The sequence below is a fragment of the Macaca mulatta genome, chromosome 1 (assembly GCF_049350105.2).
Source record: "Macaca mulatta isolate MMU2019108-1 chromosome 1, T2T-MMU8v2.0, whole genome shotgun sequence".
Classification (NCBI taxonomy): domain Eukaryota; kingdom Metazoa; phylum Chordata; class Mammalia; order Primates; family Cercopithecidae; genus Macaca; species Macaca mulatta.
In genome coordinates this window covers 162,104,105-162,115,109 of record NC_133406.1, presented here as the reverse complement: position 1 = coordinate 162,115,109, position 11,005 = coordinate 162,104,105, and positions in this window count along the sequence as shown.

Genomic DNA, 11,005 nt, shown 5'->3' with positions numbered 1-11,005 from the left:
GTGACAAATGCACAAGCTTCAGTAACCGACTCGATCAACTGGAAGAAAGAGTATCAGCGATTGAGGATCAAATGAATGAAATGAAGCGAGAAGAGAAACCAAAAGAAAAAAGAAGAAAAAGAAACGAACAAAGCCTGCAAGAAGTATGGGATTATGTAAAAAGACCAAATCTACGTCTGATTGGGGTGCCTGAAAGTGAGGGGGAAAATGGAACCAAGTTGGAAAACACTCTTCAGGATATCATCCAGGAGAACTTCCCCAACCTAGTAGGGCAGGCCAACATTCAAATCCAGGAAATACAGAGAACGCCACAAAGATACTCCTCGAGAAGAGCAACTCCAAGACACATAATTGCCAGATTCACCAAAGTTGAAATGAAGGAAAAAATCTTAAGGGCAGCCAGAGAGAAAGGTCGGGTTACCCACAAAGGGAAGCCCATCAGACTAACAGCAGATCTCTCAGCAGAAACTCTACAAGCCAGAAGAGAGTGGGGGCCAATATTCAACATTCTTAAAGAAAAGAATTTTAAACCCAGAATTTCATATCCAGCCAAACTAAGTTTCATAAGTGAAGGAGAAATAAAATCCTTTACAGATAAGCAAATGCTTAGAGATTTTGTCACCACTAGGCCTGCCTTACAAGAGATCCTGAAGGAAGCACTAAACATGGAAAGGAACAACCGGTACCAGCCATTGCAAAAACATGCCAAAATGTAAAGACCATTGAGGCTAGGAAGAAACTGCATCAACTAATGAGCAAAATAACCAGTTAATATCATAATGGCAGGATCAAGTTCACACATAACAATATTAACCTTAAATGTAAATGGACTAAATGCTCCAATTAAAAGACACAGACTGGCAAACTGGATAAAGAGTCAAGACCCATCAGTCTGCTGTATTCAGGAGACCCATCTCACACGCAGAGACATACATAGGCTCAAAATAAAGGGATGGAGGAAGATTTACCAAGCAAATGGAGAACAAAAAAAAGCAGGGGTTGCAATACTAGTCTCTGATAAAACAGACTTTAAACCATCAAAGATCAAAAGAGACAAAGAAGGCCATTACATAATGGTAAAGGGATCAATTCAACAGGAAGAGCTAACTATCCTAAATATATATGCACCCAATACAGGAGCACCCAGATTCATCAAGCAAGTCCTTAGAGACTTACAAAGAGACTTAGACTCCCATACAATAATAATGGGAGACTTCAACACTCCACTGTCAACATTAGACAGATCAACGAGACAGAAAGTTAACAAGGATATCCAGGAATTGAACTCATCTCTGCAGCAAGCAGACCTAATAGACATCTATAGAACTCTCCACCCCAAATCAACAGAATATACATTCTTCTCAGCACCACATCATACTTACTCCAAAATTGACCACGTAATTGGAAGTAAAGCACTCCTCAGCAAATGTACAAGAACAGAAATTATAACAAACTGTCTCTCAGACCACAGTGCAATCAAACTAGAACTCAGGACTAAGAAACTCAGTCAAAACCGCTCAACTACATGGAAACTGAACAACCTGCTCCTGAATGACTACTGGGTACATAACGAAATGAAGGCAGAAATAAAGATGTTCTTTGAAACCAATGAGAACAAAGATACAACATACCAGAATCTCTGGGACACATTTAAAGCAGTGTGTAGAGGGAAATTTATAGCACTAAATGCCCACAAGAGAAAACAGGAAAGATGTAAAATTGACACTCTAACATCACAATTAAAAGAACTAGAGAAGCAAGAGCAAACACATTCGAAAGCTAGCAGAAGGCAAGAAATAACTAAGATCAGAGCAGAACTGCAGGAGATAGAGACACAAAAAACCCTCCAAAAAATCAATGAATCCAGGAGTTGGTTTTTTGAAAAGATCAACAAAATTGACAGACCACTAGCCAGACTAATAAAGAAGAAAAGAGAGAAGAATCAAATCGACGCAATTAAAAATGATAAAGGGGATATCACCACCGACCCCACAGAAATACAAACTACCATCAGAGAATACTATAAACACCTCTATGCAAATAAACTGGAAAATCTAGAAGAAATGGATAATTTCCTGGACACTTACACTCTTCCAAGATTAAACCAGGAAGAAGTTGAATCCCTGAATAGACCAATAGCAGGCTCTGAAATTGAGGCAACAATTAATAGCCTACCAACCAAAAAAAGTCCAGGACCAGATGGATTCACAGCTGAATTCTACCAGAGGTACAAAGAGGAGTTGGTACCATTCCTTCTGAAACTATTCCAATCAATAGAAAAAGAGGGAATCCTCCCTAACTCATTTTATGAGGCCAACATCATCCTGATACCAAAGCCTGGCAGAGACACAACAAAAAAAGAGAATTTTAGACCAATATCCCTGATGAACATCGATGCAAAAATCCTCAATAAAATACTGGCAAACCGGATTCAGCAACACATCAAAAAGCTTATCCACCATGATCAAGTGGGCTTCATCCCTGGGATGCAAGGCTGGTTCAACATTCGCAAATCAATAAACATAATCCAGCATATAAACAGAACCAAAGACAAGAACCACATGATTATCTCAATTGATGCAGAAAAGGCTTTTGACAAAATTCAACAGCCCTTCATGCTAAAAACGCTCAATAAATTCGGTATTGATGGAACGTACCTCAAAATAATAAGAGGTATTTATGACAAACCCACAGCCAATATCATACTGAATGGGCCAAAACTGGAAAAATTCCCTTTGAAAACTGGCACAAGACAGGGATGCCCTCTCTCACCACTCCTATTCAACATAGTGTTGGAAGTTCTGGCTAGGGCAATCAGGCAAGAGAAAGAAATCAAGGGTATTCAGTTAGGAAAAGAAGAAGTCAAATTGTCCCTGTTTGCAGATGACATGATTGTATATTTAGAAAACCCCATTGTCTCAGCCCAAAATCTCCTTCAGCTGATAAGCAACTTCAGCAAAGTCTCAGGATACAAAATTAATGTGCAAAAATCACAAGCATTCTTATACACCAGTAACAGACAAACAGAGAGCCAAATCAGGAATGAACTTCCATTCACAATTGCTTCAAAGAGAATAAAATACCTAGGAATCCAACTTACAAGGGATGTAAAGGACCTCTTCAAGGAGAACTACAAACCACTGCTCAGTGAAATAAAAGAGGACACAAACAAATGGAAGAACATACCATGCTCATGGATAGGAAGAATCAATATTGTGAAAATGGCCATACTGCCCAAGGTAATTTATAGATTCAATGCCATCCCCATCAAGCTACCAATGAGTTTCTTCACAGAATTGGAAAAAACTGCTTTAAAGTTCATATGGAACCAAAAAAGAGCCCGCATCTCCAAGACAATCCTAAGTCAAAAGAACAAAGCTGGAGGCATCACGCTACCTGACTTCAAACTATACTACAAGGCTACAGTAACCAAAACAGCATGGTACTGGTACCAAAACAGAGATATAGACCAATGGAACAGAACAGAGTCCTCAGAAATAATATCACACATCTACAGCCATTTGATCTTTGACAAACCTGAGAGAAACAAGAAATGGGGAAAGGATTCCCTATTTAATAAATGGTGCTGGGAAAATTGGCTAGCCATAAGTAGAAAGCTGAAACTGGATCCTTTCCTTACTCCTTATACGAAAATTAATTCAAGATGGATTAGAGACTTAAATGTTAGACCTAATACCATAAAAATCCTAGAGGAAAACCTAGGTAGTACCATTCAGGACATAGGCATGGGCAAAGATTTCATGTCTAAAACACCAAAAGCAACGGCAGCAAAAGCCAAAATTGACAAATGGGATCTCATTAAACTAAAGAGCTTCTGCACAGCAAAAGACACTACCATCAGAGTGAACAGGCAACCTACAGAATGGGAGAAAATTTTTGCAATCTACTCATCTGACAAAGGGCTAATATCCAGAACCTACAAAGAACTCAAACAAATTTACAAGAAAAAAACAAACAACCCCATCAAAAAGTGGGCAAAGGACATGAACAGACATTTCTCAAAAGAAGACATTCATACAGCCAACAGACACATGAAAAAATGCTCATCATCACTGGCCATCAGAGAAATGCAAATCAAAACCACAATGAGATACCATCTCACACCAGTTAGAATGGCAATCATTAAAAAGTCAGGAAACAACAGGTGCTGGAGAGGATGTGGAGAAATAGGAACACTTTTACACTGTTGGTGGGATTGTAAACTAGTTCAACCATTATGGAAAACAGTATGGCGATTCCTCAAGGATCTAGAACTAGATGTACCATATGACCCAGCCATCCCATTACTGGGTATATACCCAAAGGATTATAAATTATGCTGCTATAAAGACACATGCACACGTATGTTTATTGCAGCACTATTCACAATAGCAAAGACTTGGAATCAACCCAAATGTCCATCAGTGACAGATTGGATTAAGAAAATGTGGCACATATACACCATGGAATACTATGCAGCCATAAAAAAGGATGAGTTTGAGTCCTTTGTAGGGACTTGGATGCAGCTGGAATCCATCATTCTTAGCAAACTATCACAAGAACAGAAAACCAAACACCGCATGTTCTCACTCATAGGTGGGAACTGAACAATGAGATCACTCGGACTCAGGAAGGGGAACATCACACACCGGGGCCTATCATGGGGAGGGGGGAGGGGGGAGGGATTGCATTGGGAGTTATACCTGATGTAAATGACGAGTTGATGGGTGCAGCACAGCAACATGGCACAAGTATACATATGTAACAAACCTGCACGTTATGCACATGTACCCTACAACTTAAAGTATAATAATAATAAATAAATTAAAAAAAAAAAAAAAAAAAAAAAAAAAAAGAATTACATTATACTTATCTTCAGAAATCATGCACACAAACAAGCAAGAAGACAGAGAAGTGAAATATTTAAGTGTGAGAGAAAGAAAAACATCAGCCTAGAATTCTGAACCCAGAGAAACAATCCTTTAACAACGAAAAAGAAATAGAGACTTTCTAAAACAAAAATTGAGGGAATTTGTGGCCAGTAGACCTGCCTTACAAGAAATGTTAAAAGAAATTCTTCAGTGAGAAAGAAAAAGATGTAGGCCAGAAACTCTACATAAAAATGAAGAGCACCAGAGAATAAGTAAGTGAAAGTAAAATAAAACATCACTATACCTTGAGCGGTAAGTAGGTTCTCAAGTGTTTGGTTACATGAATCCATCAGTCAATGTCTCTGATGAGAATCAGCTTTTGCCAGCTTTAGTTAGAACATGAACTAACTTGATCAAGTCACAGGACTTCTTTCTTTCATCTAATGTCAGTAGATAGTACTGTTTTTCATGTTTATAATGTTAATATCAGGCTACAGTATTACCATGTTGGTATCAGACTGTAATCATTGTAATAAAACCAGAGGATCTTGAAAAAAAAAAAAAAAAAAAAAAAAAAAAGGGATTTGGGAGTGAGAAGAATAAAGGAAACTGAAAAAATTTTAAATTATTACAATGATGGAAAAGAGGTAAGAATTATAATGGCATATTAAAGACAGTGTTAACACTGTCTTCTTTATTATCTTCATCCATTTCACAAACATTTATGTGACTGGATGTGTGCTAGGAACTGAAGATGTAAAGATGACTGAGATCCTTGTCTATTCTCAATAGGGTCCCAGGATTATCCTTTATTTAGTGAGCATAAATTCATGGGCATAGTCTTCATTAAGAGATGTGGTTATGGTCCCTTACCAGCAAAGAGTTTGCATGACAGTGGAGCCATGTTAGAGATCTTTGGTGTGGGTGGATTGTTCAGCAACAGCATAAGCTCAGCTGCTGCTCAACTGATTGTTGAAGTTTGACAGCATCCCCCAGTCAAGGTTGAAGTTAAGGTCTGACTGCTTGCTCAAAGAACATTCTGTTTAGGTAGAGACACCAGGTTCTCTGACACCTATTTGTAAATAACAAATGTTAGCAAATAACTCACAATATTGAATCGATAAAAATAAAAATTCTAAATTGAGGTAGAACAGCACAATTGTTAGTGGAATATATATATATAGTTAATACATTTAATATATTACCATATATTGAAATATATGCTTCTAATTGTCAGTCAGGTTGAATATATATACATACATATATGTACAGACATATATACATTGTATATATTATATAAAATACTTATAGGTATATATACATTCCAAGATGATTTTCTAGTTTTTTAGCCTAGTAGTAAATCATTCATGGAGATTTTGGGAAGCAGTAAAATATAAATTCCAACCATGAATCTTAGGAATTTGGCTAAAGCTGACTCATGGAAAAATTCTGTGATGAAATTAAAAGGTTTGGAAAAACATTAGAGCAATGCAAGTAAGAGCACACAAATTAACAGATTTATTTAATAAAGAAATTTTATGATGTTGATTGATGTAGAAGAAAGCACATATTATACTGTGATATCATTGGAACAGCCTAATGCTTAAGGAAGTTCTTCTGAAGAACACAAGAATGGAAATAAATCACTCAATTGTACACCTCTTGAAGTCCAAATTGAAATATTAAGACATAAGAATCACTGCATTTTGAGCAATGTAGTAGTACAGAATATTCCATAACAACATGCTCTGTAAGGTTTGTGTATATAACCTGATAAAATATAGGATTTTGAAGTAATCAGATGAACAAAGAGAAAAATGCATAAGCAAGTGTTGTAATATTAACCTTTCACTGCTTTAAAATGCCTGGAAAATGAAGCAGATATGAATATTTAAAATGATTTTTAATAGCTTTCCAATATCTTTTCCCATGGTTCCACATAGAAATAGTAGCAATTACTATTTATATTGTGCTAAGCATTAATGGTTTGGTTTAGCATTTGATCAATATAGTAGACAAGTAGGCTCAGTTAGTAGAGGACAAAGACAAGTCTTATCCTGGACTTAGTGTTATCTTACCAGTGGGTTCAGTGAATAGGAAATGATGAGTGCATTTTTGATGGATTAATAAACATTTCAGTCTCCAATTGTAAATACCTGCTTTTGAACACCAAATCAACCTTTTCAAGCAACACGATTTATCTCTGTTGTAGATGAACATGTTTTTATGTATTAATCCATTTTGTGTTGATATAAAGGAATACTGGAGGCTGGGTAATTTATGAAGGGAAAAAACGTTTATTTGGCTCATGATTCTAATGGCTGGAAAGCTTGAAATTGTGTTCATGCATCTGGTGAGGATCTCAGACTGCTTCTTCTTGTGGCAGAAGGTGAAGGGGAGCTGGGATGTGCAGAGATCACTTGGTGAGAGAGGAACCAAGAGAGAGAGGGGTAGGTGCCAGGTTCTTTTTAACAACTAGTTGAGGGTGGGTGTGCTAGCTCATGCCTGTAATCCCAGCACTTTAGGAGGCCCAGGTGAGTGGATCACTTGAGGTCAGGAGTTCAAGACCAGCTTGGCCAACATGGTGAAACCCTCTAAAAACCAACAAAACAAAACAAACAAACAAACAAAAAAGCAACTAGTTGTTTCTGGAACTAGTAAAGAATTCACTCACCCTCAAGGGAAGGCATTAATATATTCATGAGGAATCTGCCTCCATGACCCAAACATCTCCCACTAGACTCTATCTCCAACATTGAGGATCAAATTTCAACATGAAGTTGGAAAGTACAAACATCCAAACCATAGCAAACACCAAATCCAATTTTAGGTATTTAAAATTGCTTCTGTTTTATATAAACACCTCTGAATTTGTTGTCTGAGTTAACTCTTGTACACTGAACAAGTGAGTCAGTGAATTCCAAGATCTGTACTTGTGCTATATAGTTTGCCATATCCAACAGTAACAGCAGTTAAGAGCATGGACTTAAGAGTTAGAGTAATGTTAGTTCAAATCCCAACTCTGGCACTTAATAGTTGCAAGACCTTTGGAAGGTTACTTGTCTCTAGGCCTGAGTTTCTTCATTTGTAAAATGGCAATAATAAGAGTATCTATTTAATAAGGTTGGTGAGAAAATAAAATGGGTTAATGCATGTGAAACAACACTTATTGAAAGACATTTTTACACTTGTCATTTCCCCTTCTTAACCTTCATTCATTCTTTTTTTTAAAAAAATATGATTAACACAATAATTTCATTTACTCTTAAGCCAATTCTAATCTGGCTTCTATCCCCATTGAAACCACTCTTGCTAATTTCACTAATAACCTTCATATTGTATTTATGTAGATTTATCTTTGTTTCTTTTGTGCTAAATATCTTAGTGACCTTCCTCTGTTATCTTCATCTCTCCCAGGGTTATCTCACTTTTTCCCGTGTCTTCGATTATTGTCTGCATGTCAGTAATCTTGAAGTGTATGTCTCCATATCAAGTCTCTCACTTGACTTTCAGACTCCAATATCTAGCTGCTTACCTGGTATTTACATTTGGGTGTATCCTCATAGGCTTCTCAAATTTATACATTCCAAAACAGAATCCTTGATATACTTGTACCCAGGTCTGGACTCATCTTCCCTATCTCAAAAAATGGTATCGCTTCCTGCCCAGTTTTGAAATCTACAAATGTGGGAATTACACTTCCTTTTCCTTTTTCTTTACCTCTCATACAGTTCTGTCATTAGTACCTCCAAAACTCCTTTGATATCTAACCATTCTTCATTATTGACACTGCCATCACTTTAGTCTATTATCTCTCCTGTGATTTCTATAGAGCCTCCAACATCAGTAGATATATTCTGAGGCCTGCATCTCATCCAAACACTGGATTTTCATGACACTTTCCCCTTCTTATTACTTAAATTAAATGAAACCTATAGACCTTAGAATGAAAACTAATGATGTAACCTACATTCCTTTAATTTAGGTGCAAATGTTATGCTTACAATCTAAAGATGTTATTGGAATTTAATAAAATATTTTTAAAGAATTTGTGGATTGGTTGTACTTATGCAGGCCAGACACCAAATGCCTGGTTTCTCTCCATAGGACTAAGCATGACACCCAGCTAGGCCCATAAAACAAGATTTCTTTGGCAGTGTCTCCAGGGAAGTTAGAGCCAACAAGACATTCGTTTTGACCATTCTGCTTCTGTTGCACCTGCAAAGATTCTGGATCAGTTGCTACTCCTCCCCTGACCCCATGACTAGACTATTTGGAAAACTCTAGGCTCACAGAATGGTGGCCATCTTCCTTCTCTGTCAAATGTATGGGCTATCCCAGGCCCTGCTCCAGCCTCTCTCCTTTCCTTCTCACTAGTTTTAGGGAGAAGGCAGGAAGAACTAAGGCTGGCTCTTTGTTGACTTTCTCTTGGGAGTCTGCACTATCTGTGTAAAGTCTCGTATAACTAGAGAAATAAATTTTCTCTTTTTTCAACTTTTAGAATTAGAAAATGATCTATAATCAAGTGAACATATCTTCTAATTAGTCTCTCTGATTTTGATTTTGCTCCTGCCGATCCAGTTTTTTACACAGCAGCCAAAAATTGAGCTTTAATAAACTTTAAAATTTGAAATATGCATAGTGAAGAAATACAAATCGTACCTTGATAAGTTATTGCAAAGTAATCACTACTTAATTCAAGAAACACAGTATAACTATTAGAGTGATGTTATGATGAAAACTGCCTCCAGCTTGTCAGAAAGCTAAATTTCAGAAGGTGCATAGTATAATGGAAAGAAAATAAAAAACTAGGGTGTGAAGACCTAGACTTGAGACCCAATTCTTGCTTTCCAACCTTTCTCATAATATAGCACAAGCAAAAAATTGTAGTGTTAGATTGGGTAAACAGACTGGCTTGCTTGAGGCCAGAAGCAACTAGCCAATTATTCTGGCTGCTGTAGACCTCTTCCAGCTGAAGAATAGGGATCAATATTTTGCCACAGCTTCAAGGCATGCCAGCATGCCATGGCACAGTCTTTGGGAAGCTCTGACATAACCTATGGTTTTTTGTTAATGCACATATTTCTTAACTGAAGTTATCTTCAAGTTCCTCCTCTGTAAAATAACAAAACACACTTCACTGGTAGTTGTGAAATTCATAGATGATTCTTTTTTAAAAAATGCCAGAGTATATATAACATTGACTATTCTAATAATTTTTTGTGGAAGATCATTTGATGTTGACAACTCACATGTGATGTTAAGAAATTGCTTAAGAAGCTACATAGATGTGTGTGGGGTGGTAATCTGTGAATACCATTACCTTATTATATTTTTCAGTGGCTTATACCTTGGTATCTTTCTGTGTTAGTTGAGCTAGCATGAGACTTTCTATAAGATCCTTGTTTGAACCTCACAGTTCCAACTACACTGTGGCCTTAATATGTACCCTAAAATTCATATGTTGAAACTTAATCATCAATATGATAATGGAAAGAAATGGAGCTTTTAGGATGTGATTAAGTTATGAGAACTGAGCCCTCATGAATAGGATTAATGATCTTATAAAAGATGTGAGGGAGTGGCCTTTTCCCCCTTTGTTCCTTCCACCATATGAGGACACAGTGTTTGTTTCCTCATGGAGAATGCAACAACAAAGGGCCATCTTGGAAGCAGAAAGACCGGACCCTCACCAGACACTGAACCTGCCAGTGCCTTGATCTTGGATTTTCCAGCCTCCAGAGCTGTGAGAAATAACCATAAAAAAGTTACTGAGCCTCAATTTCTTTTGTGAAATGGGGAAAATGATAGCACCTCCTTCATAAGATTATTGTGAGGCTTAGATGAGTTATTGCATGCAGCAAACTTTGTGTCTTGCACATTTGAGCACAAGATGATAGCAATAATCATTAGTCATCATAGCACTCTTCCTGCTCAGTCCTTAAAGTTCATGCCGGCTTTTTTGTATTTTTCATTTTAAAATTAATTGTTTCTTATACAGTGAGCAGTGTACAATTAAGGGAGCAGAATTTACTGACAGTATTCTGCTCTGATTTTATTGAAAATCTATAGCTCTTGGTAAGGTATCCCAGATGCTGACTGGTAGACAACCTCACTCTGATTCAGAGGTTTTA